Source organism: Electrona antarctica (genome assembly GCF_951216825.1).
Source record: "Electrona antarctica genome assembly, chromosome: 1".
Lineage (NCBI taxonomy): Eukaryota > Metazoa > Chordata > Actinopteri > Myctophiformes > Myctophidae > Electrona > Electrona antarctica.
Window position 1 is genome coordinate 17,474,061 of NC_136806.1, and position 24,746 is coordinate 17,498,806.

Below are 24,746 nucleotides of genomic sequence, written 5' to 3' on the forward strand. Positions count from 1 at the left end.
GCAGCCAATACGACTTCACGCTGTGGCGTTCAGAGTATGCACTATGCACAGTATGCAGCCAATACGACTTCACGCTGTGGCGTTCAGAGTATGCACTATGCAGCCAATACGACTTCACGCTGTGGCGTTCAGAGTATGCACTATGCAGCCAATACGACTTCACGCTGTGGCGTTCAGAGTATGCACTATGCAGCCAATACGACTTCACGCTGTGGCGTTCAGAGTATGCACTATGCAGCCAATAAGACTTCACGTTGCGGCGTTCAGAGTATGCACTATGCAGCCAATACGACTTCACGTTGCGGAGTTCAGAGTATGCACTATGCAGCCAATAAGACTTCACGCTGCGGAGTTCAGAGTATGCACTATGCAGCCAATACGACTTCACGTTGCAGCGTTCAGAGTATGGGTTTTATGCCGTTCAGACTGGGTTTCATGTGTAAATCTCCCATTGGCTTAGACGCAACCAATCATGAATAAGTGTATACGGTCGCTAGTAGAGGTAGTAGGTGAACATGTAGTCCAGGCACTTTTCAAGCACCTGACAAAAAACATACCATATAGTGGTCTGTATAACAGTAGAAAGTGTAGCAGGGCTAGCAAGAGTAAGCTTCCATTGATTTTAAATCATTTTGGAGAAGGGTAGGAGGATGGGAGTTTTAAAAGAAGTAAAGATGGAAGCACACTATGTATAGAAAACCCCAAAGGAACAGCAGAGCATCCTGATGTACTAGAAAATGAATAACACTGTATAATCACTGTTCAATCCTGGCCATGTTTTAGAAAATGTTCAATTGCCATAACAATGTTGCTGATGGAGTAGACAGACTTATAGAAACAGCGACCAAAAACGTTCAGCAGGCTTGGCTTGCGGACGGTGTAGGTTGATTTCCTAGAGGGGTGAGGATATAGGGGTGAGGGGGTGAAGGGGGGGTGCATAGCTGTCGCAGTTTGTTTTCACCATCTGGGGTTTGACTGCATGCCGACCTTGTTTATGACAAATGGTTCCAGCATCCGTCGGCGGGACCCTGGAGATGCTAAGTGCCTGGCTGGGGTCCATAGAGAACCAGAGACCCACATGTTGCCTGTTATTAATCGTCATGAAGAGAGAGAGTGGAATCATTTGCAGGTCAAATCCTTGCCAGGAGTGGAAATGCATGGCAGATCAGGACCAGCCCATATGAGCTGTATTGATCCGAGAACAAGTGATGGAGTATACGTTGGAGTCCATTTCTCTAAGGAGGGCGACGGTGGGTCGGAGGTAGGCTGTTAATGCGTTTGGACTATCAGACAGAGTTCAACTCAATATTCATCATTGGATTTAATAATAATCGACACCTACAATATTATGCTAAATGATTGACAAAATGGAAAACACAATTCTCATTCATAACTACAAAATAGAAAAAGGTCATCCAAGCTCCTATTCATTATAATGTTGAAACTGTCAGCAGGGTTAGACATTTATGTCATCGTAGCTGTACATGGCGATGTTTATCTTACTAAGAATTCAGCCATGTTTGTCTGCTCTACTGCCTTTTTTGTTCACTTTTTAAATGACTATTATTACTTATGCTGCTGCAATGTCAAACACAAATACATTTTAGATATAGACCACCATGAACAACCTTTATCCTTGAACCATCTGTAACAAAGCAGGCGTGCAGACAAAGTGATTATCCCCTCTACAAATTTTACAAATATGTACAATCACAAAGATTTGTGGAGAATTAAGACAGAACAAGACCTCTGAGCTGCAATGAATGTTCTGCTCCAAATCAGGAGCCATTCCTTTTATCAAACGGATTCGCATTATGGGTGGTTTGAAGAGGCACTTTCCATTGTCCTAAACCTGTGTGCATAAGATAGCAAATATAGGGAAAGCAAGTGAATAGTGGGTTGTTTGGCCGCAAGATACCATTAACGAATAGTGGAAGCTCCTAAATGCATAATTCACAGAAAGTGTTTATTACTTGCGGATAAAGCATGGCACAAGATGGAGCCCTTAATCTCTTACAGTCCGCTGGAAACGGTCCAATGATATAACGAACGTTTAGGGTACTATAGGGTATTATATTTATAATCCAAAAGAACAAGACGCTTTTGTCACAACTGTGTCAAGCTCTAAAAACACAACACCATGCTTTCTCTATTCTCTATAGGCTATATAAAAGTAATTAGCCAGCTCTTACTGAACTGCATTGGGTATATTGCTCTGTAGATATGATAGACTTGGTTTATGTATGATCCTAGATGACTATGTCTATGCATTTGATGTATTACCTTGTGTTGTCCTTGCTTACTTTAATATCGCTCTGGATTAAGAGCGTCTGCTAAATGCCTAAATTGTAAATTGTACAGGGGGAAAGGGGCAGTTGTTCAGGTCTAAAGTCAATTGTTCTGCAAGCCATCAACTCCTCTCCTCTCTCCTGTTGCCAGGTATTGCCACGGCAGCCATACATCAAGACAGCAGAGTGTGACAAGCAGGCTTACCCAAATCAGAGGTCACTGATTGCAATCTTTAAGAGCGACTAGAGGTGTCAGAAGCTTTTGCACACCTGACTGGAGCTGAAATTAATCTCTGGAAATAAAGACTTGCAGCTTCTCTGCTCCCGGGCCAATATGATGCCACTGCAGTAAGAGCCCCAGACTAAAGCAGGGGTTCTCAACCTGTGGGTCGCGACCCTTCAGGGGGTCCCGAAATTATTCATAAAAAATATTTTCTCTCTTTTTTTTTACTGAATGGCTGGAAAATGGAAATTGAGTTTACATATAGTACACATAGTGCATGCATACAGTTTCTTGAATGATTATATCTGGTTTTAATAAATCCTATATATTAAAATTGCCTAGACTAGGGTGAGTTGACCACGGACGTCATAAATGTAACATGCACTGTTGCTCCAATCTGTGCCAAACTTGGCACAAACACTGTTCAGGGGTCTGCCATGAGAACAGTCACAGCAGCTGCAGTGACAGTTAATTCAGGACCATGGACAGCAGCTACAGTAACTTCAGCACCGTGGGCAGCAGCTGTAGTGACAGATACGTCAGCACCGTGGGCAGCAGCTGTAGTGACAGATACGTCAGCACCGTGGGCAGCAGCTGTAGTGACAGATACGTCAGCACCGTGGGCAGCAGCTGTAGTGACAGATACGTCAGCACCGTGGGCAGCAGCTGTATTGACAGATACGTCAGCACCGTGGGCAGCAGCTGTAGTGACAGATACGTCAGCACCGTGGGCAGCAGCTGTAGTGACAGATACGTCAGCACCGTGGGCAGCAGCTGTAGTGACAGATACTTCAGCACCGTGGGCAGCAAGCAGCTGTAGTGACAGATACGTCAGCACTGTGGGCAGCAAGCAGCTGTAGTGACAGATACGTCAGCACTGTGGGCAGCAAGCAGCTGTAGTGACAGATACGTCAGCACTGTGGGCATCAGCTGTAGTGACAGATACGTCAGCACTGTGGGCAGCAAGCAGCTGTAGTGACAGATATGTCAGCACTGGGCAGCAGCTGTAGTGACAGATACGTCAGCACTGTGGTCAGCGCAGCAGCTTCAGTGGTGGTTACTTCATAGCATGGAAACCAGACTTGATTGATTGAATACTTTATTAGTCAGAAATGTAAACTGTACAGAGTACAGTCAAACACTGTAAAAGGAAATCACTGGAAAAAGACAACTTGCGGTCTTGTTTCCATTCAGGTCCTGGGTATTCAATTCATAATCATCACATGGAAAATAACAAAATTCAAATGATCACAAAAAATAAAAAGATGTGTAGGCCTACAGGTTGGGTAAAAGGCTGTTATTGCAAAAAAAAAAAAAAAAAAAAACGTTTAAAGAACTAAAAGTTCTTCGTAGATTTGGTCTGGCACTGCTCAGTTGTGATTGGATTTAACTGGTAGGCATTTAAAAAAAATCTATCCCTTTAAATGCAAGTTCCACACAGAGATGTTATACAGGCTATACAACATTTAAAAATAATTGATTTGATGAAGAGTAAAGTAACTGGTGCTGGATTTGAAGCTCATGTCCTGGTTCTCCTAAAGCAAGCAGTGGCTATTAAGGGCCCAGCAAATGTCACTATTTCACCTAACCTTCTGAAGGTCAGCATGGTGCAGAACAAATTACACTCAATAGAATTGAACGAAGTTTTGGACGGACTTTACACTTTTATTACCATATTACCATAGAACTTTCATAAAAACATAACACAAATAATCGCCAATTTATGGTACCATTAATTAATCAAAGGCCACCAAAGCATAAAAACAACTAATCAATAAGAAATATCTTGGTCGACTAAAGCTACAAAGTTACACATTGAAGCTGAGCTGGGTTCAACTTCCAGATGCAAAGCTACAAAGCTACAACTGTAGCTGCAATGACACACGTCACTACGGACGCACGCTTGGTGACGTCAACGACCGTGTGAGCAACAGATATACCAGTAAGATGCCTGCGGGAAAGAAGCGACCTTGCATCCGCCTGGGTGACGGCAGACTGCTGGGCGAGCGCTGGTGCTTTGGAATGGGGGGGTCAGATCAACATATGGAATGAATTCTGTACTATGTCTTGAGTGTACAGGGTTTGATGAGGTCAGATCAACATATGGAATGTCAGAACAGGTCTGCTCCATAAATGGAGATTTAAGGGTAGGAGCGGGGGAGTGTCTTGAATGTACAGGGTTTGATGAGGGCTGAGGTAGGGCTGGGCCTTAATTTTGGGGCCGGCTGCCGGGCGCGGCTGCACTAATAATTTTGGGATGGGACTGTCTAGAGTTTGAACTTTGACTGGACAGGTACCTACTATATCAGTCAAAAGGAAGACTTTGAAGAGGAAGGACTGGTGGGGGAGGATCAACATATGGAATGTCAGCACAGATCAGCTCCAAATATGGAGATCTAAGGGTTTGAGGTCAGATGTAGAGGTGCTGGTCGGCTCCATATATGCAGATCTATACGTGATGATCCAGTCTTCTCCATGTATGGCTATCCAGGGTTTGATGAGGTCAGTGTTGTGATATATATATACATATAGATGGCCGTATGGTGGCGTGACGTGTCACAAGGCAATGTCACGAAGTGTGACCATATATGGAGGCGTGATGTCACGAGGCGTGAGCATATATGGAGGCGTGATGTCACGAGGTGTGACTGACGGGAAATGCAGGTTTTCATAGTAAACTGCGACCTACAATCGCAACAAAGCGACAAATATTCTGTGATCTTTGTATCTGCCTTGTGTGAACGCAGCATAAGACCAAACCAAGGGGACAGCCCTAGTCTCTGTACAGTTAACATGTTTCATGAAGACGCCTGAATTCAACTGAGAATTCAACTAATTCCACCAGGGTCACTGGGTCAGTGTGTGAACTGATAGTCTGCTCTGTAACCTCAGGTCTCAGCAGACCAGCATAAAGGGTTGATTCATACACACATACAATACCCTGTGACAGCAATCCATGCACATCAAGGAATCAGCAACATTCAACGTCTGGAGGCCACTAGAGGAGAATAAACTTCAACATTCAACACAATATTTCACAAGATGACAATTTTAACTTTAATAGATAGAAGGCGCACTCTAATCGAGTTACGTGACAAAAGATTCTGGGTGAGGAAACATGACACATTTTATATTAAGAATTGATGAATGTTGACGGGCTTGTCAAATAAAGTGGCTTCTGGGGTGGCTTACCTACCTGTATAATAAGTGCACATTCCACATATATAAGGCTAAAGTCATTCCAGCAGCTGGTTCAAATCTGCACCAAGGATCTTTGCTGCTCTGCTGTTTCTCTCTCAGTTCAATTGGGCTTTATTGACAAGAGAATTTGTTTACATTGCCAAAGCAAATACATAACAATTAAAAGGCAATAAAGACATGTGTACACAGAGCTTTGTTACTTTGCATTAGAAAACCTAAGTAACTTACGTATGAAACCAGAAATAAAGCAGAAACGCAGAAAACAATTATGACCTGATGAAGATGTATTGACATGGAAACATTGTCATGTTTATCTTGGACCCTGAACATCAGTGGTGGAAAGTAACTAAGTACTTTACTAAAGTACCGTACTTAAGTACAATTTTAAGGTATTGGTACTTTACTTGAGTATTTCCAATTTCCAATAGGCCTACTTTACTTCTACTCCACTACATCTCAGAGGCAAATATTGTACTTTTACTCCACTGCATTTATTTGAAAACTTTAGTTACTAGTTACTTTGTAGATTATGATTATTACAAAACAGACATTAACCACTTCCGTCCTTTATACATTTCGGCCGTATAGCCGATCTACAAGCTTCATTCAACATGATAGAGACCCTATGTTGTGTGTCTTCATTTCCACTAGGTCTAGAGCACTTTACTGATAACGAGCACTTTGGAAGTGCTTGTTATCAGTAAATCAGCATCCTGCTGCCTCCTGCATTATGTGCAAATTCAAAACAGGTGGTACGCATGTGCCATTGAGTGATATCGAACGAGCACTTCCAAACAACACTTAGGAAATAAATCATCTGCAAATAATTTCTTGACAGGATGTAGCACCGTAGACATGTTTACATGTCTACGGTGGATTTTATGAAACAAACACTTTGCAGATAAGAGGATTATTCAAGCTTTCCGTACAGCTGCAATGTTGGTGAGTTTGACGTTGTTTAATACAATTCGAGTACTTTTCTGTTTGGATGAATGGGCTGTCAATGGGAAGTTACACCTACAGTTAGCACCTTGCTGGCAAGATGGATGCGGTCTGCATATGGTCTATAGTTTTCCATCAGGCCAACCTTACATTTCACAACATTCAAATTAGTTATAGTTAACAAATCGAATTTAAAAGCATTCGCACGGTCTAACTTTAATTAAATAATGTGGAAAAAGTGGATTATTTGTCACATTTTGTCAAATGCATCTTCATTTATATTACATGGCATTGTGTTCAGTTGTCCAAGCAGTTCTCTCTCATCTCCAGCTGAAGGTGTACAGATCCTAAGCTATGTGGAGGTGCAGCTGGCAAACATTCAACACATTCATCATGTTGTCGGGTCAGAACATTTAGCTAAACATAGAGCAACACGCCTACTACCATATGTTACCAAGTCACATCTATTTCAATTCTCTCTCTCTCTCTGACTTACAAAGACTCAGCTCCCAGCCACCTGAACCACTGTTAGCTTTTATCCTCCTAAATTGGTCAGAATGATGATGATGATGATCTAGAGTGGGCGTGGAGACTGGCAGCAGCAGATCCATTCCTACTTGGTATTACTGTCTCTGAAGCACACAGGTCTAAAATCACGGTGAACTCAGACCTTCACTTTAGAAAAACATATCAATAACATCACTGGAATAGCTTTTAACCTTTACATTTTCACTAACTCAAACGCAAGAAAGCTTCTTGTCTCTATGATCTATCTGATCTGAACACATACACAAATATATATCTCACTGCTCATAGACCAGTTAGGCTTCTACGATCATCAGATAGTGGTCAAAAATGATACGTAGCCTGCGAGTTAGTTCAGTCAGCATACACTCGAGAGGTTAACACGTTTGTGCATGTGGGTGTATACAGTGGGCGGGTTATTTAAGCTCATCTAAGTATGTTCTTTCTGCATTCCTTCTGCGTATGGGCTCCTGGTTTGTTGTTATGCGCTGTTTGCTCCCACTACCACCCCAGCACCACCATGCAGTGGGCTCTGCTATTAGTTATGTTAATATGTTCCCATGGGGGGTTGTTATGGTATAGCTACTGTATATCCTTGCTCGTAATGGTTAATGAGGGTTATCTATTTCAGGGGTGGGCAACTTTGAAGATGGAGAGGGCCACTATATTAGTCCCACACTCACTCCAGAGGGCCACATTGAATATACTGTTCAAAAATAGCAGATATACAAGCTCTGTCACAGACTTTTGTCATTCATTGTAGAGTCTTGTATTTCTATGTATTGTTCCCTGGTCTAGTTTTCATGGTTCAATGTGTGTTTGCTCCAGCTGTGTCTCATTTTGTAATCAACCCTCATGTGTATATCAGTCTTGTTCCCCATAGTTGGGTTGTTTACGGCAGTTCCGTGACCGCAGAGAGCAAAGGTCCATTTCTCAATGGATTTGTCATCTAGGAGGGTTATTAAACAAATTGAGCCCCCATGTAACTCGCACAAATGCGGGGAAAATTCATGAGAATTGCCCCTTGGACAGTGTAACCCATTGTTTTACCGTTTAACCGTTGCACAATCAGGGGATAAAAAACAAAGATCAGATCCTCAAACAGTGGTGTATCTCTGGCAAAGTAGGGTGTCTACACAAGGTTGTGGCAGACAGTATGGAATATCAAAAAGCTTTTTCATATTCATATGATATAAAATAATAACAGTCCTGAAACGGTGACCATTATCCCATTTGTGGCACCCCTTGTGGTGAAACTGCTTGCAAATTGCTTGCGTTGCTTGTAAATGTGGGGACCATGTAGGCTACTAAACTCATTTCAAGGGGCTATAAGATATAAGGTTAGTTGGCTCAAGGGTTCAGGATCACAGACATAATATTATGGGCTGTTCAGACAGAAGGAAAGCGGACAGTGAGGTTTAGAGGTCAGTTTAAAGACACTAAACTTGAATGGTTCTTTTGTGCTGTTTTGTATTCCTGTCTTTGTTCTCTTGTCTCTGTTCGTTTGTTCTCTATTCAAACCAAATTCTCCCATGAACTTAATTGACGTTTTAAAACGCCTGTCTTTTCTTGTAACCGCCGCGCTCTGACTTATAACTGGTGCGTTATCCTCTTAGATCAACATCATAAAGGGGGAAATGGGCCCCATACAGTGGCAAGTGTTAGTTTATCTTACTTTATTTCTTTCCATCGATGAGACAAAAAAAATGTTCCACTATCCAGCCTTTGTCAGTATGTGGAATTGGGAGTGTCTGTTTCCTTTTGAAGAGCTTTTGTCTCATTGACGGAAAGAAATAAAGTCTTGCCATGTGTGCGACCCATTTCCTTTTACAAATTTAAAATGTCTATACACGCACGCACGCGCACACACCAACATGCACACACTCGACACAGCAGGGGAGCCAAACATCAAAACAGGTATATAGCCTAATTGTCTAATTTGTGGTGAATGTTTAGAATCTGCTGCTCACATTCCTTTGATGGGATAATTGCCCATTTATGCCACAAAACGAATTATGCAAATTAGAAGGCTTCTTTCAATCCCATGCACTGCTGCAAATAAACCTATTGATCAAAGACTGCCTATGTTTGTTATGTTCACTGCCAGGGTTTCTGGTGTTTCTTTATGTGGGATTCAACAAGACACTGGCATGCTGCTGAGTGACATGAACAGGTTAGAAGTAATGTTTGGATGGGAACATCACACTATAGTATCTGGTTAGTATCTGACTATAGAATCTAGTTAGTGACGAGTATCTGGTTAGTATCCGACTATAGCATCTCGTTAGCATCTTACTATAGTATCTGATGAGTATTTGACTAGTATGTATCTGGTTATTGGCTGGAGAAATGTTGTGTCGCACGTATAGTGCAGCGCACATGCCCTCTAGGCCGCATGAGAAGTCTGTGTGTTGCCTAATTGGCTACATTTCCTTTATTTGATGCGATTGCATTCCCACCTGCACCGAATCGAAATCAAGTGCGATAGTATGACATCATGTGACATCTATGTTGAATACAAACAAGAGTTCAAACTAGAAAAATACCTTCTATGTAAAAACCGTAAGTATAGACAGGCTATTTGCAACTTTAGGCTAAACAATACAATAATTCCAAAGGTCATCGGTAGATATAAAGGACTGGAAAAAAGTCAGAGGATTTGTAACTTGTGTATTGAAGCCAGAATTGGAGATGAGTACCATGTTTTGTTGGAATGTAAGAATACTAGCATTATGAATTTCAGGCAAAAATACCTGCACATTTATTTTTTTACCCACCCTTCTATGTTTAAATGAATTGCATTACTAAAATCTGAAAAGTAATCTATAAATTGGGTGCTTTTCTGAAAAATGTCCTTCCACTGTTCAAATAGTGAAAGCCTTTCGATATGTCTGTATGTATATTGTGTATTGTATACTTCTGATTGTATACTTTTATGAATCTGTAGAATGCGGTGCTTTGATGCACATTAGGATTCGAATGAGCTGCGTGGAAGTTGCGTGGCACAGCTATGTTGAATATCTATGTTCACAGTGAAAGGGGAGGTGTTGTGGAAGAACCACATGCCCACTCGCTAAGCACAGTCCCTTTGAGAAACTCAGCCAATTATCTGACTAACATCAATGTACAATTTAAGCATTTAGAAGATGCTCTTAATCTAGAGCGACCTACAGTAAGCAAGAACAACAAGTTGTTTCAGAGAAGCTCGATCATCTCCATATGAGTATAGGCCAGACAGGGACACAACCTTCATGTAATAACTTTAAACATACTGTAGCATTCTGCATGGTTTGCTATCTGACAGTATGCTGTGCTCTTCTCAAAGGATTGTCATAATAAAGATGCAGACAAGCGATACATTTTAAAACAAATCTGAGCATGTTACATTGACACAATTCTTCTTCATTGACACCTGGATTTCCTCAGAGGGATCAGTAAATGTTTATCTTAATGTATTCTTGCTAAACCCCCACTCCTGCTGTTCTTTTTACCTGCAGTTATCTTGAAACCCTTCAATTTCTACAGGAAATCTAGCCAGTTTTATGCTAAAGAAATTGCAGTGCAAAGCAGGCCTGAATTAAGTCTCTCAGCTCTCGATGATGTGACATTGTGTGTGCAGTAGGCATATGTGACCTGTAGTGTATTGTCAGATAGTGAATGTTTGGAGCCAACTGGAAAACGTTGTCAACCAACATCATTTCGGCTCCTGGTGATGAGACAGACTCCGTACAGTAGAGATCGAGGCCATGATCAAACCCACTACTTCCGCAACAAATATGTTAGTTTTCCATTCGGCACAACTGCCAATCACAGAATGTCTTTTCCGGGACTTGGCAAAACACATAACAGCATAACATCTGTTTAGCAGAATACGGCAGCTCAAGTTGTCCTTTAAACGGTTGGACGGACGGACGGACGGTGACTGAAATATGTTTTTTTAAATAGATAATCTGTATGCCATGCAATTGTTTTTTGCTTTGGTTCCATTGTGCCTGGATAAACTCCAGTGCCTCCTCAGCAGAGAATTCTATACCAAACTATCTGCAGAAACCATTTTTGGTGGCATAGTTTCATTCAACTCTCACTGGACCGGTTCGCAGCGGCTGGGATGAGGATCAGTGTCTCCAAATCTGAGGCCATGGTTCTCAGCAGGAAACCGATGGATTGTGCAGTCCAGGTAGGGAATGAGGCATTACCCCAGGTAAGGTGAAGGAGTTTAAGTATCTTGGGGTCTTGTTCACGAGTGAGGGGAGGACGGAGAAGGAGATTGGGGCGGTATTACAGTCGCTGTACCGCACTGTTGTGACGAAAAGAGAGTTGAGCCAGAAGGCAAAGCTCTCGGTCTACCAAGCAATCTTCGTTCCTATACTCTCACATATGGTCATGAAGTGTGGGTCAAAAGAATAAGGCAGAAAGAATAAGGTCGCGAATACAAGCGGCCGAAATTAGTTTTCTCCGACGGGTGACTGGCATCTCCCTTAGAGATAGGGTGAGAAGTTCAGTCACACGGGAGAGACTCAGAGTAGAGCCGCTGCTCCTTCGCCTGGAAAGGAGCCAGCTTAGGTGGTTCGGGCATCTGGTTAGAATGCCTCTCGGGCATGTCCCTATAGGGAGGTCCTCGATGCACGTCCCACTGGGAGGAGACCCCGGGGCAGACCAAGGCGCAGATGGAGGGATTACATCGACTCACTGGCCTTGGAACGTCTCGGGATCCCCCAGGAGGAAGTCGCTAATGTTGCTCTGGAGAGGGAAGTCTGGAGCTCTCTGGTGGAGCTGTTGCCCCCACGACCCGACTACGGATAAGCGGTTGAAGATGGATGGATGGATGGATGGATAGTTTCATTCATGTTTGTCATGGTGAGTTCATTAATCACTTATGCGGTCCCCCAGCTAGGAGTCTATACTTGCCTTCTCTCCTTTTCCCCCTCTACACCTCTTTGCCAAATGTAGCCAATCTGCTATTTTTGCCTAATGTTCACATATTTTTGCAACTGTTTGGCTACTAGGGTTAATGTGGTTAAGTAGCAAGATCCACTGCATCGGTTGTACCAGTTCAGTGAATGCTACCACTTTTGTTGCACATGCTGCAAAGCTGCCATATAAGCCCCAAGGAAGATATGTCAGCTGACAAATGAGCGCGGGAAATGTTGGATATGTGATGTTCATTTTCAGTCTGTCTTACAACTCAGTGATGTGTTAGGAGTAACACAAACTGGAAAATGCTTTTACACTGTGGGATGATGTATTAGCCTTAATTTAATGTTTGTATTATTTACTTCTGATGTATTAAGAATAAGAATACAACTATCAACAACTTATAGAGCACTTCTCCGGGTACTCCAAGTAAGTCTTTACAAAAAATAATATCTTTATTAAAGCACAATAAAACAAATAGGTGGGGAAGGTAAGTCTGAAGAGGTGGGTGTTGAGGGCAGTTTTAAAATAATAGAAGGTGGGTGCGCTTGTTTGATGTGGGGTGGGAAGCTGTTCAATAGAGGCGTGGCAAAGGTGAAGTCAAGGTGCATCACCGGACTCGAGGGGGCAGGTCAGGAGTGGGCATGGTGGTGGAGGAGGTCATAATGGAAGTGTATTCTGTGTGAAGCTCATGCAGCATGTAGTACATGTACTACTGTACTACTGCCACCCCCCAACCTGCCCATTCATCATCGGTTGCGAACTGCATTGAGGCACATGTCACCACGGGGTCCCACCGGCCCAGCACAAAGAGCACTGAGTTTACTATGAAGGATTTGTTTTACTCTCCTGATACTGGCCCGCAGGCTGCTGCCCTGTGGTTCATGAGCTATTTATCTTCACCCAGCAGGTTGGGACCTAGGTGGCGCTGCAAGCGAGATCTGTAGCGGCCGCGCGTGCGTGTGCGATTTCGGTTATATAGTCGCATTCTAGGACATCTGGCACTGTTCTAACCATTCTATACCCATCTATCCTCGTGGAGGATTGATTTAGGATCTTATTGTTATATAAGGAGGTATCATTTTTCCAAAAAGGTGTACAGTATTTGTTAAAATGTTGTTTTTATGTGGGCACGCCCACCAGTTCATTAAGGTTTGCCTGGTGGGTGGTGGTGGGTGGTGATCCACCTGAACTGAAGCCGCACCAACAGCTGTAGTTGTATGATAAAGGGGGAGGGGTTAGGTGAGGGGCTGATAATATGATGTCACTATATTACTGTTTATTTCATTGGCCCGTTTGACTGTCAAGGGTTCAGCCTCCAGGAAGAAACCCTAAATACAAAGTTAATACACCATTGCACATAAAAACGACCCCAGGGTGTCTAATGAAGTACTGTCACCTCATAGACTGCATGAAAAACTGGAAAAATTGTGGCACTCCATCTTTAACTTACCATTCAGGAGTTGGACGCCATATGCTTGCACTTTGCAGGCACAAGTAAAAGCTACGCTGGATCGCCGGACGCACTTAAATTTAATTCATTCATTCGGCATCGGCATCATCATCGTCCTTTTCATTCTGCAAACAACTTGAACGAAGTGAGCCTGTCCATCTTGGTCCGAGAGTAACTTTTTAACTCCTTTTAAACGTTCAACTCAGTCTTCAAACGTCCACACTAATCCTTGTTGCCAATGTTGTGTGTCTAACTTATAACTTCTTAGTTAGTGCAACCTGCATTGAGTCATACACAAAGTATTTTCATTAATTTATTAAGTAAGCCACGCTTGTCTGGACCAGCCCACACTGGTCTCATAACATTACGTTACATAACATTGTGTGTCTCTACACAATTATGTTACCTGCTTCCTGGTACCTGTTTCTGGTCATGTGACCCAAGCAACCAATACACGACAGACTAACAGGGCTTTTTTGGGGGTTGCCAGTTTGGTTAAGTGTGTGACGATATCCCCCACTTCATGCAATTAGTGCAGCAAATGAAACATTATTGTTGTGAGGAGCAGAACAGGGGTGCAAAGTGTATTTATTCTTGTTTATTTGTTCAATGGGGAGGGGGCGCCTAGTCACCCACCAGAGATTTTATTTTATTTAATTTAATTTAATTTCATTATTTAAAAAATTTGATTTTTTTGTTTTGTTTTTGCTTCAGTGCCACCCCTAAGGACCAGCTGTGTGCGGCGTGCCCCGCTTGCCGTTTGGGCCGGCGCCGTCACCCAGTGATTATAAGGCAGGCCAACAGCGCCATGTATAAAAGTGAGTCATTAGAAGATGGTCAATGAGGAGACTGAACACCTCCTGCCCTCAACAAAATCAGCCCTCATGCTCTGAACAGCTACAAACTTCGATTTTCAACGAAAGTCGGAAAGTGCACCTTGACTCGATCTTGGGCCAAGGGACCCATTTTCTCTCTCCCACTGAGACCAGTTTGAGTGCACTACAATGCAATATGCATTTACTGTATCCCTCCCATTAGAGCCCATTCCTATTTCCATTTTTAAGAGAGCTGTCTGTGGTGCTTGTAGTTGTCACCTGTCTTGCTAAGTACCGGAGCGCATTTGACGCATGTGCATGCTAGCGTGCATGGCAGCACATGGTTACGTTATGTAACTGCTGTTCCTACTGTGTCAAGTTCGATGGCATGTTCAGTTATAGCCGACTAATATATTTATATTAGTCAACTATAGCTGACCACACGATAATATTTTACATCAGTATTTACGATCAAAACATTGCTTTATTTTACTTTATGTAGTCAATATGACTATTGTGTTGTATTTTACATACATTGGTAAATAATTCTGTTCATATCAACACATGTATGGTATGGTCATGATCTCAATTAGTCTAAAATATATTCTGTGCTGACCTGACAGTGTTTAGGGCACGTACCACATTCGCACAAATCCCTGACAGCAAACCGGGGATTTGATTCCTTTACAGCCAGACCATTTGCCGAATGTCACCCCGCTACTCTCCATGTTTCCTGTCTCTCTCCACTGTAACTCTGTCAAATTAGGGCTGAAAAAATACACAGAAAGAAAGAATGGCCATGGTCTCAACTCAGTCTCAATAGCGAGTGAGTGACAGACAGGAAACTGAAAAAGAGAAGGGGAGTCACATGCATCGAATGGTCCGAGTTGAAACTACGTTGGTAGGTTATGAGGTGGAGCATGCCAATGATGAAAAGATGTACTGTAAATCTGCAGCCTTCATATACTGTACCAAAAGACTTATGAATGGAAAACTCAAACCCATACGTATATTGTAGGTTAAAACAAGGTCTTAAGGTGGTTACAGACTTCTTGCAGACTGCTTTTCGAACCCCAATATCGGAGCAAATTTTGGGTCATCCATTTTCTTTCTGCCGTTTATCCAAGTCTGCAAGGACCACAGCAAAAAAGCACAGCAGACTGTGTCAGTTAACACCCCGAGTGCACAGGACCAAGTTCTACTCTTGATCTAAATCATTCTGTGCAATTCTTAGAAAAGATCTAAATCATTCCGTCCAATTCTAAGAAAAGATCATGTGTTAGACGGCCCACCGCGGTCACGTTGCTAGTCGCGATATACCTCCTGTTGTTGTCGATCGCATCAAGAGGGTTTTGGCTACAACTAGCTACTTCAGCCACATCCGGGATAACATCCGGTCTGTCGCTAAATGTGCTCCACTGCTATAAATCGCTGGGCGCTGTGATTGAATGGATTAAATGACCCTGGGCGTTCGGGGTGTTAATGTGGCTATTGACTTGATAACCTAGTTTGGTGGCCATAACTGAATGGGCAGAGCTGCTGCCTGGGAAACAGAATTCGGTCCCAATTTCAATTCCCACCATGGCAATGTGCCGAGGGCTTCCATGAGCAAGACACTTAAACCCCAACTACCCCCCCACCTGCTCAATATAAGCACCTAGAGCAGCCATTGGCTGAGTGAATCTGAAATGGAATTTCCCCTGTGGGAGAAAATAAGTCTACACTAGTATTATTAGTTTATAAACAAATTCCAAGAGGGAACACTATCTCATTATTTCAAATTCTCTTCTACTATGAAAAACAACTCATGTGAGCTGTCACATCAGCACAGAATGCAGAATACATATTTCTGATAGAACTGCAGCTCAGTAAGTCTGACATGCAACTGTTCCCGAGTGCTGGAGTTCTAATGCTGCAGGTGAACTTAACTTCAGTAGTAGTCTGGTGGTGTGAGGACCTCGCAGCTGACAGCTAGCAGATCAGCCGTCCTTGAAAACCTAATGATCCTGTTTTAATGAGGCGCCACAGCCTGGGATCTCCTAGAGAGGTCCCCACACTAAAGGGCAAGACCACTTTGGTAGAGGTTTGGGTTGTGTAGTTTTCTTGCCATGATGCAACTCCAAATGTGGACGAGAAATAAAAAATAATAGAGGATATGTGCATACATAAAGTGAGTGGCAAATTGAGTGGCAAAGTGAGTTTAATGTTGTTTAATGCAATCAGATAGGACTTTTCTGTTTGGATATATGGGCTGTCATGCACACGCAGTGATTCGAAATTGATAATTCAAATATTCTCCTCATTGACTTACACTGAAACAGCTCTCAAAGTCACTCTTTTAACAAAGTTGATTCAGACAATATAGAGCCTCACCAAACCAAATACTGTTTGTTTGTTGGTTTGTTTTTAATAAAAATGTTAACTTCCTGTTGATTTTTCCATTTTTATTAAGAAAAAGACCTGGACTGGATCCATGGATCCGGATCTTCAAATAGAAAAATTTACAGGAAGTTAACATTTGTATTAAGAAAGAAAGAAAGAAAGAAAGAAGAAAAAAAAAAAACATTAGGCTACTGGGTTTGGTGATGAATTGTCTGAATCAACTTGGTTTGTGTTCATTTATGCGCATTTATGCGCTGGCTAAACAAGTGACTTTGAGAGCAGTTTCAGTGTACAATGTAAGTCAATGAGGAGCATATTTTGAATGATCAATTTCTCATCAATGGAGCAATTATCTTTGATTTCTTGTCCAACTTTGGAGTTACAGCATGGCAAGGTAACTATACAACTGAAACCTCAAAATGTGGTCTTGTCCTTTAATAGTATGAAAGAATTATAGTCTGGTTGAATGCAGCAGCAGCAGGGACGGATACAACAGGGCTTTTGGAGGCTCGCTGTACAAAAGCCAAACACCCCGCAGTGACCTCATAGACACAGTGCTATCGTTAAGGTAGATGGTCATGGGCCCCTGGCTGGGTGGTGTCAAGGAATAATTATTCATTCTGCTTGTTATACCAACATAAATCACATTGTAGATTGCAGGCAAACCAATGTTTATCATGGTATCTGTATCTGTCTGATACCTGAAAACACTAGATCAGCTGCCGGAAGAAATATAAATTCTAATCCCATAATGATTAGACAATCAGCAATTTGTTGTATCATACACACTTGTTCCAATTAGGGGCCGTATAGACTTCAGGATACGAAGGCCGGAACAGAGCGTTGACATTGGGTGCCTAAGATTCAGAACGTTTTTCACCAACCTTTGAAATATCGTGGAATATTCTGCGTCACTCCATTCCGTGCACAGACGTGACACGCACGGAAGTGATAGAATCTGAAAAGAATCATGTTCCATACGAGTCAAGCCGCTTGAAAGATACAGGCTGTGATTGAGAGTGCGTGCTACACACGGTTGTCCATTGGAATGCATTGTATTGCTTTTTGGGATCGGCGATCTGCGGAAACCCATTTTGTTCCGGTCATGTGATCGACGTGTCACAGGATGTCCTGGGAATCCCCGAAACAATGATAACGCAATGTTAGCGAACAGCGCCATCTGGTGTCAAAAAATAAACGTTAAGACGTCCTCAGACGTTTTAACGCCTGTGGCACCAAACTTGAGGTCACTCATTCAACTCGATGCTTCATGATCTGGATGTGTTCAGTCCATTTAAATGGACGTTTCATTATTCACAAAAATGACAGTTGTCAGTGACTGGTTTCAATAAAAGCACATTCAAGAATTGAGTTTGTTTGCCTACTGGCACATGAAATATGATGCTGATCAGCCAAGTGTGCGAGATGAGCTACAGACAGACACAAACAGTACACATGCACACACAAACAGAAACCAGAGTTAGTTATTATGCAGCCACTACTCTGTGGAATGCCCTCCCTTCAACCCTGAAATGCCTAAATTATCTTGCAAGATTTAAGAATGACCTCAAATCATATGGCTAACTGGTGAGGATCATGTTCTTCGACTTCTCCAGTGCGTTCAACACCATCCGGCCCCCCCTGCTTGCGGAGAAGCTTGCTTCCATGCATGTGGACCACGACCTGGTGGAATGGGTGACAAACTATCTCACCCTGAAACCACAGTATGTGCGGCTACAAGGCTGCCAGTCCGAAGTGGTGATGGGAAGCACTGGAGTTCCCCAGGGAACTGTCCTGTCACCTTTCCTGTTCACCATTTATACCTCCGACTTCTGTTTCAACTCCGATACTTGCCATCTTCAGAAGTTCTCTGATGACTCCTCCATTGTGGGCTGCATCACTGAGGACAATGATGAGGAGTACAGAAGAGTGGTGGAGAACTTCATTGGCTGGGCTGAACGGAACCACCTACTGCTGAACATCAGGAAAACCAAGGAGCTGGTGTTTGACGCCAGGCGGAGCAAGAGGAGGACCCCAGCACCCATCACCATCCAGGGGGAGGAGGTGGAGATTGTGGACTCCTACAAGTTCCTGGGTGTACACCTGAACAAGAACCTGGACTGGAGAGACAATACAGAGGCTGTGTACAAGAAGGGTCAGAGCAGACTGTACCTCCTGAGGAGGCTCAAGGCCTTCGGTGTATGTAGCAAGCTACTTGTGATGTTCTATCAGTCTGTTGTGGCCAGCGTTCTGTTTTATGCTGTGGTATGCTGGGGGGGGTGGCATCAAGGCTGGTGAGCTCAACAGGCTCAATAAAATCATAAAGAAGGCCAGCTCTGTTGTTGGCCTCCGAATGGAGAGCCTGCAGTCAGTCGCGGAGAGGAGGATCGGGGTCAAACTGGACTCCATGCTGGCTAATCCCTCCCACCCCTTCTATGGTGTGCTGCAGGATAGGGTGAGCACTTTCAGCCGTAGGCTCACACTCCCCCCGAGGATGCACACGGAACGATACAGACTCTCTTTTATGCCAACTGCTATCAGACTATACAATGCATAAGAACTTCCTCCCCCCCCCCCCCACCCGCCCGAATGGCATATGGTCCTTGGTGGTGCTGGTCTTGTGTGGTTTATGTCCATTTGTGTCTGTTTTGTGTTTCTGTCTGTCCAGTAGTTTTAGCTTTCTATGTGTCACATTGTGCTGTTGTAACGCTTCAATTTCCCCTCGGGGATTAATAAAGTATATCTCATCTCATCATCTCATCTCATATACATAGTTATAGTAGATCCCTACCCCGGAAAGCCCACTCGGCTTTGGATACTTCTCCAACGGTCGTGTCCTACAGTATGTATTGCTCTCAAGTCTCAACTTTACATATAACGTATAAGGATAACATTGTCCCGATATGTTTCATGGTTGTTTTGTGCAGGATGTTGAATGCTGTTCTGTCTCATGATGGACCACAACGGAAACAATATTGTGTATATTGCACGTTGGTGTTTTCCAAATTGCTGACATTGCTGTGATTTGTTTTAAACTGCCAATAAAGTATTCTGTCTGTCTGTCTGTCTAAACAACCAGATGAAAGTTCTCCAGCTGACTATTTTATGGAAAGTTTTGGTCCTAATTGAGGATTCCACTGTGTATTTCCATTTATCTGCTCTTACCCTATACGCAAACACATTGCCTGACAGTGTTGGGTGCATTACTTTATTTATTTCCTTAATTTTAAAGTAATATATTGTATTACATATTACTTTTTTTAAATGCTCAAATTGAACAATTCAATATTTAGTATAATTATTATAAATGATATATTGCGTAGCCAGCGGTCCCCAAACTGTATTGGCCGTGCACCTCCTGACCTAGCTGGCACCCCAGCCCTACACCATAAAACCGTCATTACCCTATTCATGTCACGCACCCACTAGAAGGCGTTCGCACACCACAAGGGGTGCACGCACCACAGTTTGGGAACCCCTGGCGTAGAGACCTACCCCATCCTACTCAGCTAATGGACAGTTAACACAGGCGTTAAATGTATTCCTTGAATTAATGGAAACCATTGAACCAATAAATAATTTGATGATAAATTGAAAATAAGTAATTCTTTAACGTAGACCAAAGGAAATCTGGCTTTTAGTATCAGCTGCTCAAACACTTGCTCTGCCCTTGGAGATCAGGCTTGCCGAAACCGGTCTCTTGCTTTAAATCCTGCTTAAAACTCACTGTTATAGATCTGTCTTGTGTTGCTTCTTGTCTTGTTTTGCTTTTTGTTGCTAATGTGTATCATGTCAAAGCACAGAAATGACAATAGCACTTAACACAACCACTAGGCAAGAGGACGCCAACATGCTATTGTGAAGCGAAGACAACATACATTTAGAATTCAACTTGCCCATCCATTAGTTTTTAACCAACTTTTCATTGAGAATCTTCTGATCTTTTCATCTGGTTTCACATCACAGCCTCCAGGTTAACAGCCTAATCAGCGTGGTCAAAATCAGATTTTCAGAATTAAACTAAACTGCAAGCATCATCTTCTCCTGGTTTTAGCAGGTGAAATAAATGTACCATTGTCATCAGTATCATTATGCTGAAGTAACCACCATTGTAAATCATTCACTGTTACAGTACATTAGCTCACATCCCAATTACATCTTCCTAATCTCCCTGTCTGTATGTGATTGGGAGACTGTGGGCTGTGGCTCATCACAAGCTGCAGCCCTTTAGCAATCGGGTGAAGCCTATTTAAGCTCTGCTACGCACTTAATTTCTTGTCAGATGTTGTGTTTACCTGCTGGTTTCCTGGACATTGCCTCGTCTCCTCTGCTAGCCTACGCCTATAGGCAGACCAATTAATTGTTTACAAACATTGGGACTGGGCGCACGACTGTTTCATGTAATCAATTCCCAACAGATCTCCAAACCTGTTGTTTTGGGGAGCGCTGGTTTCAGTCCATTCAACCTCCTCCTGTGTGTTGGCTAGTGAGGTTGGCTAGGAGACATTTATACTTAAAAGCGCAACAGTGTTGCACGCAGAGAACAGCTGATATACAAGCTCACACCGCATCGCGGATGCGACTGTTGTGAGTGTAGAGGTCTGCGTGCGCGACACCATCGCGGGACGAAGCATAAATTATACTTAATGGGTTGCAGGTGCGCGTGCAGCCATGGACAACCAGGCTCTTCATGAGCGCAGGCACCTCCCGTTCTTATGACAGCGACTGGAGGTGTGGTTTTGAGGACAAATGCTTTGAATTGCTATTATTGTTCAAACACAACAGAAACCAATGGATTATATATTTCAAGGGTGAGAGATCACAATAAAAATCCTAATCATTTTCCTCCACACTGGGAGAAAAACACCATCTGAAAGTTTGATGGGGCATTTTCTACACGTCTATGGCCTGAAGATTTGGCCATAACCTTGTTTTGACTTTTTGCCTGCTTTTACATTTTTGCTTTTTGTTGCGCTCTGGGATGGGAATTAATAAATATTTGATTTTTTTAACTTATCCTTGCATGCCTCTGTGTTTGAGTCTGGGCTCACCTAGACTTTCATGATTTTCAAGGTATTTAAGACTCTCAGTAAAATTATACTGACTTGTCAATGGTCTGAATCATCATGACGTCATCACCACAATCGAAAAATGTATTTCCGGGTAGATGACACAGTGCCAGTAGATAACAGAGCAATATTATTCATTAACCTTATTTCTGGAAGAACAGGACACTTGATATTGTTTTGTTAGTTATTATAAATATCCACTGGTTGACAAACTCGTGTCCTTTCTGTGTTTCTAGTTTTCTGGTGTTTGTTCCTGTAGTTAGTGTTTAAAGGAGCATTCAGTGATTTGGGTGATTTGGAAAAATACCCGGTCCACCCAGTAACATGTGCACATGCACACGCTCTACAGTGGGGATGTACAACAGACCAACAGCATGTGCACCAAGGCCCGCCCAACTTGATCATGATTGGAGGAAGGCCCCTCTCATCCTGATTGGATGAAGGCTTTGCCACCCAAAGCCCAAACCAAAACTAGGGTTTTTTGACCCCAGGGGCTCACTGGGGACAGGGAGGAACTCCTTAGTTATATGGTCAGCACACTTTATAGTAGGGAGGATTATCCAAAAAGAAAAAATAAGTGATATTTGAATTAAGTGAAATCACTGATATGAATATACCTTTAACTTGTCTTAGTGGGGTCCTGGTTTCCTCTTTAGTTACTGCATGTTACTCACCTGTGATTATTGTCTCCACCAGGCCGAAGGCATGGGGAGAGAGTATGTTTTGCACTCCGTCCGTGTGTGTGTGTGTGTGTGTGTGTGTGTCCGTCCGTCCGTCCGTCCGTCCTTCCGTCCGTCCGTTACCAGCTAATCTCCGGCACCGTTAACCCGGTCGATGCCAAACTTTGCACACACACTCCCTGGATGCCAACGATGAACCTCTGCCCCACATTTTCCAGAACGGCCTGTTATAGCGCCACCATGAGGCAGCTTTTCACATTTTGTACCTAAAACTGCACCGATCTGCGTGAAACGTTGCATGCACACTCCCTAGAGGCCAAGGACAAACCGTTGACCTGCATTTTCCGCATCTGCCTTTTATAGCGCCACCAGGAGGCCGACTTTTGTAAAACACATTTTTTGATATTACTCCTCCAGATTCTGTCCAAAAATCTCACAAATCGTTACAGTATCTCTATGGTCATGTGCTCAAGTCGGATCTGTCCGATATTTCATATTCCATCCTAATTGGCTATAATTGGCTTTCACAGTTTGCAAGATTGCCCCGTTTTGAACAAAAGCCTCAAATCATGAACGCAGCATGCAATTTACGTGAAATCTTTCACACATTTTCTTACTAGGCTGAGGAATATATCCCACCCTTTTCACATTGGCCTGTTATAGCGCCACCAACAGGTTGATTTTTGCAAAACACATTTTTGGAACAAAATGCCTCAAAAACATGTTTATATTAATCCTAAACATTTTGCCAAACATCTCACAGTCCTATCCTCCTGGTGGAGACCTGTGCCCAGAAGGGCACTTTTTCTAGTTGCTACTAGTTTGCTCCACCTGTGTCCTGTTAGTCTCTAGACCTAGAATGCCTGTGATCATTGAATTAACTTCGTACATTTTCATGTATCATAGGCATAGAACGGTCGCTACTGTCCCTGGTTGAATTCAATTGTGTGCGGCCTGAATGTGATAAATGCTCCGTTTGTACTCACCCATTAAGTAATTCCAAAAACGTGGAGGGAAATATGGTCCTCTAGTTTTATATCCATGTGAAAGTTCTGGCACAAAACGTGTATTTAGTAAATTATCTCCACTTTTTCAAGAGATGCACACGGACGTCTTTCTCTCCGGGCGAGGGGGGACTGGAATGATCGATGAACTGATTTTAGACGTCATCACCAATTGACAAGGGAAACAAAAAAGTTTGGGTCACACAATTGGCAGGTGCCTTGCGATAGGTGCTGGGTAATTAATCACACCACCTGCCAATTGTGTGACCCAAACTTTTTTGTTTCCCTTGTCAATTGGTGATGACGTCTAAAATCAGTTCATCGATCATTCCAGTCCCCCCTCGCCCGGAGAGAAAGACGTCCGTGTGCATCTCTTGAAAAAGTGGAGATAATTTACTAAATACACGTTTTGTGCCAGAACTTTCACATGGATATAAAACTAGAGGACCATATTTCCCTCCACGTTTTTGGAATTATTTAATGGGTGAGTACAAACGGAGCATTTATCACATTCAGGCCGCACACAATTGAATTCAACCAGGGACAGTAGCGACCGTTCTATGCCTATGATACATGAACATTTACGAAGTTAATTAAATGATCACAGGCATTCTAGGTCTAGTTAGTCTCATATCCAATCCCAGTTTTCAGTTGAGTTCACCCGTGTCCTTAAGTATTTATACCTCCCCTGATCTCAGTGTTTCCTTGCTAGTACATTGTGATGTGTTGCGTGTCTCATATGTCAGCCTGTTCTTTATTTTTTCCTTGTTATTAAACACTTTGATCCTGCATTTGGGTCCTACATTCTCGCCTGGATCAAACCGTGACAACTAGACTGTATAATGTTCTGGACCCTTGCTTTTATATTGTGAAAAGGTCCATAGATCTTCTACCCGCAAATACCTGTTTGTTTACAAACGAGGATACTGCAGCATTCATTTTTCACCGATAGTTTCACCGTATAGACTAATGATGAATTATAAATGGCAAAACAAATGAATGTTACATAGTATGAATGTATCACAACATCCCGCTAGCTGGCACATATTGTGAATAAAATGCTACCTATAAGTGCATTGGTCAACATAGCAGTGCAATAGTCTAGAAATTGGCTTGTATCTTGGCAACAGTTGGTTGACATTTGGGTGGGGGGGGGGGTGTTGTTTACTACATATATACACAGCTCTGTATGTTGTCCACTACTTATAATTGGCTCTAGTGCACCACTGCGTGCGTGCGTGCATGCCAGT

The 24,746-nt window shown here is 42.8% G+C and overlaps 2 long non-coding RNA genes across 2 annotated transcripts in view; both read right to left on the reverse strand.

The window, feature by feature from the left end:
- The window catches only part of LOC306921134, a 59,606-nt gene extending 45,931 nt beyond the window's left edge, over nucleotides 1–13,675 (reverse strand). Inside the window, exon 1 of the long non-coding RNA XR_013789745.1 lies at nucleotides 13,547–13,675. This is a non-coding gene — a long non-coding RNA (uncharacterized lncRNA). The remainder of the gene's footprint in view (nucleotides 1–13,546) is intronic.
- Nucleotides 1–24,746, reverse strand: part of LOC306940464 — a 687,363-nt gene that overhangs the window by 526,726 nt on the left and 135,891 nt on the right. The window lies entirely within an intron of this gene.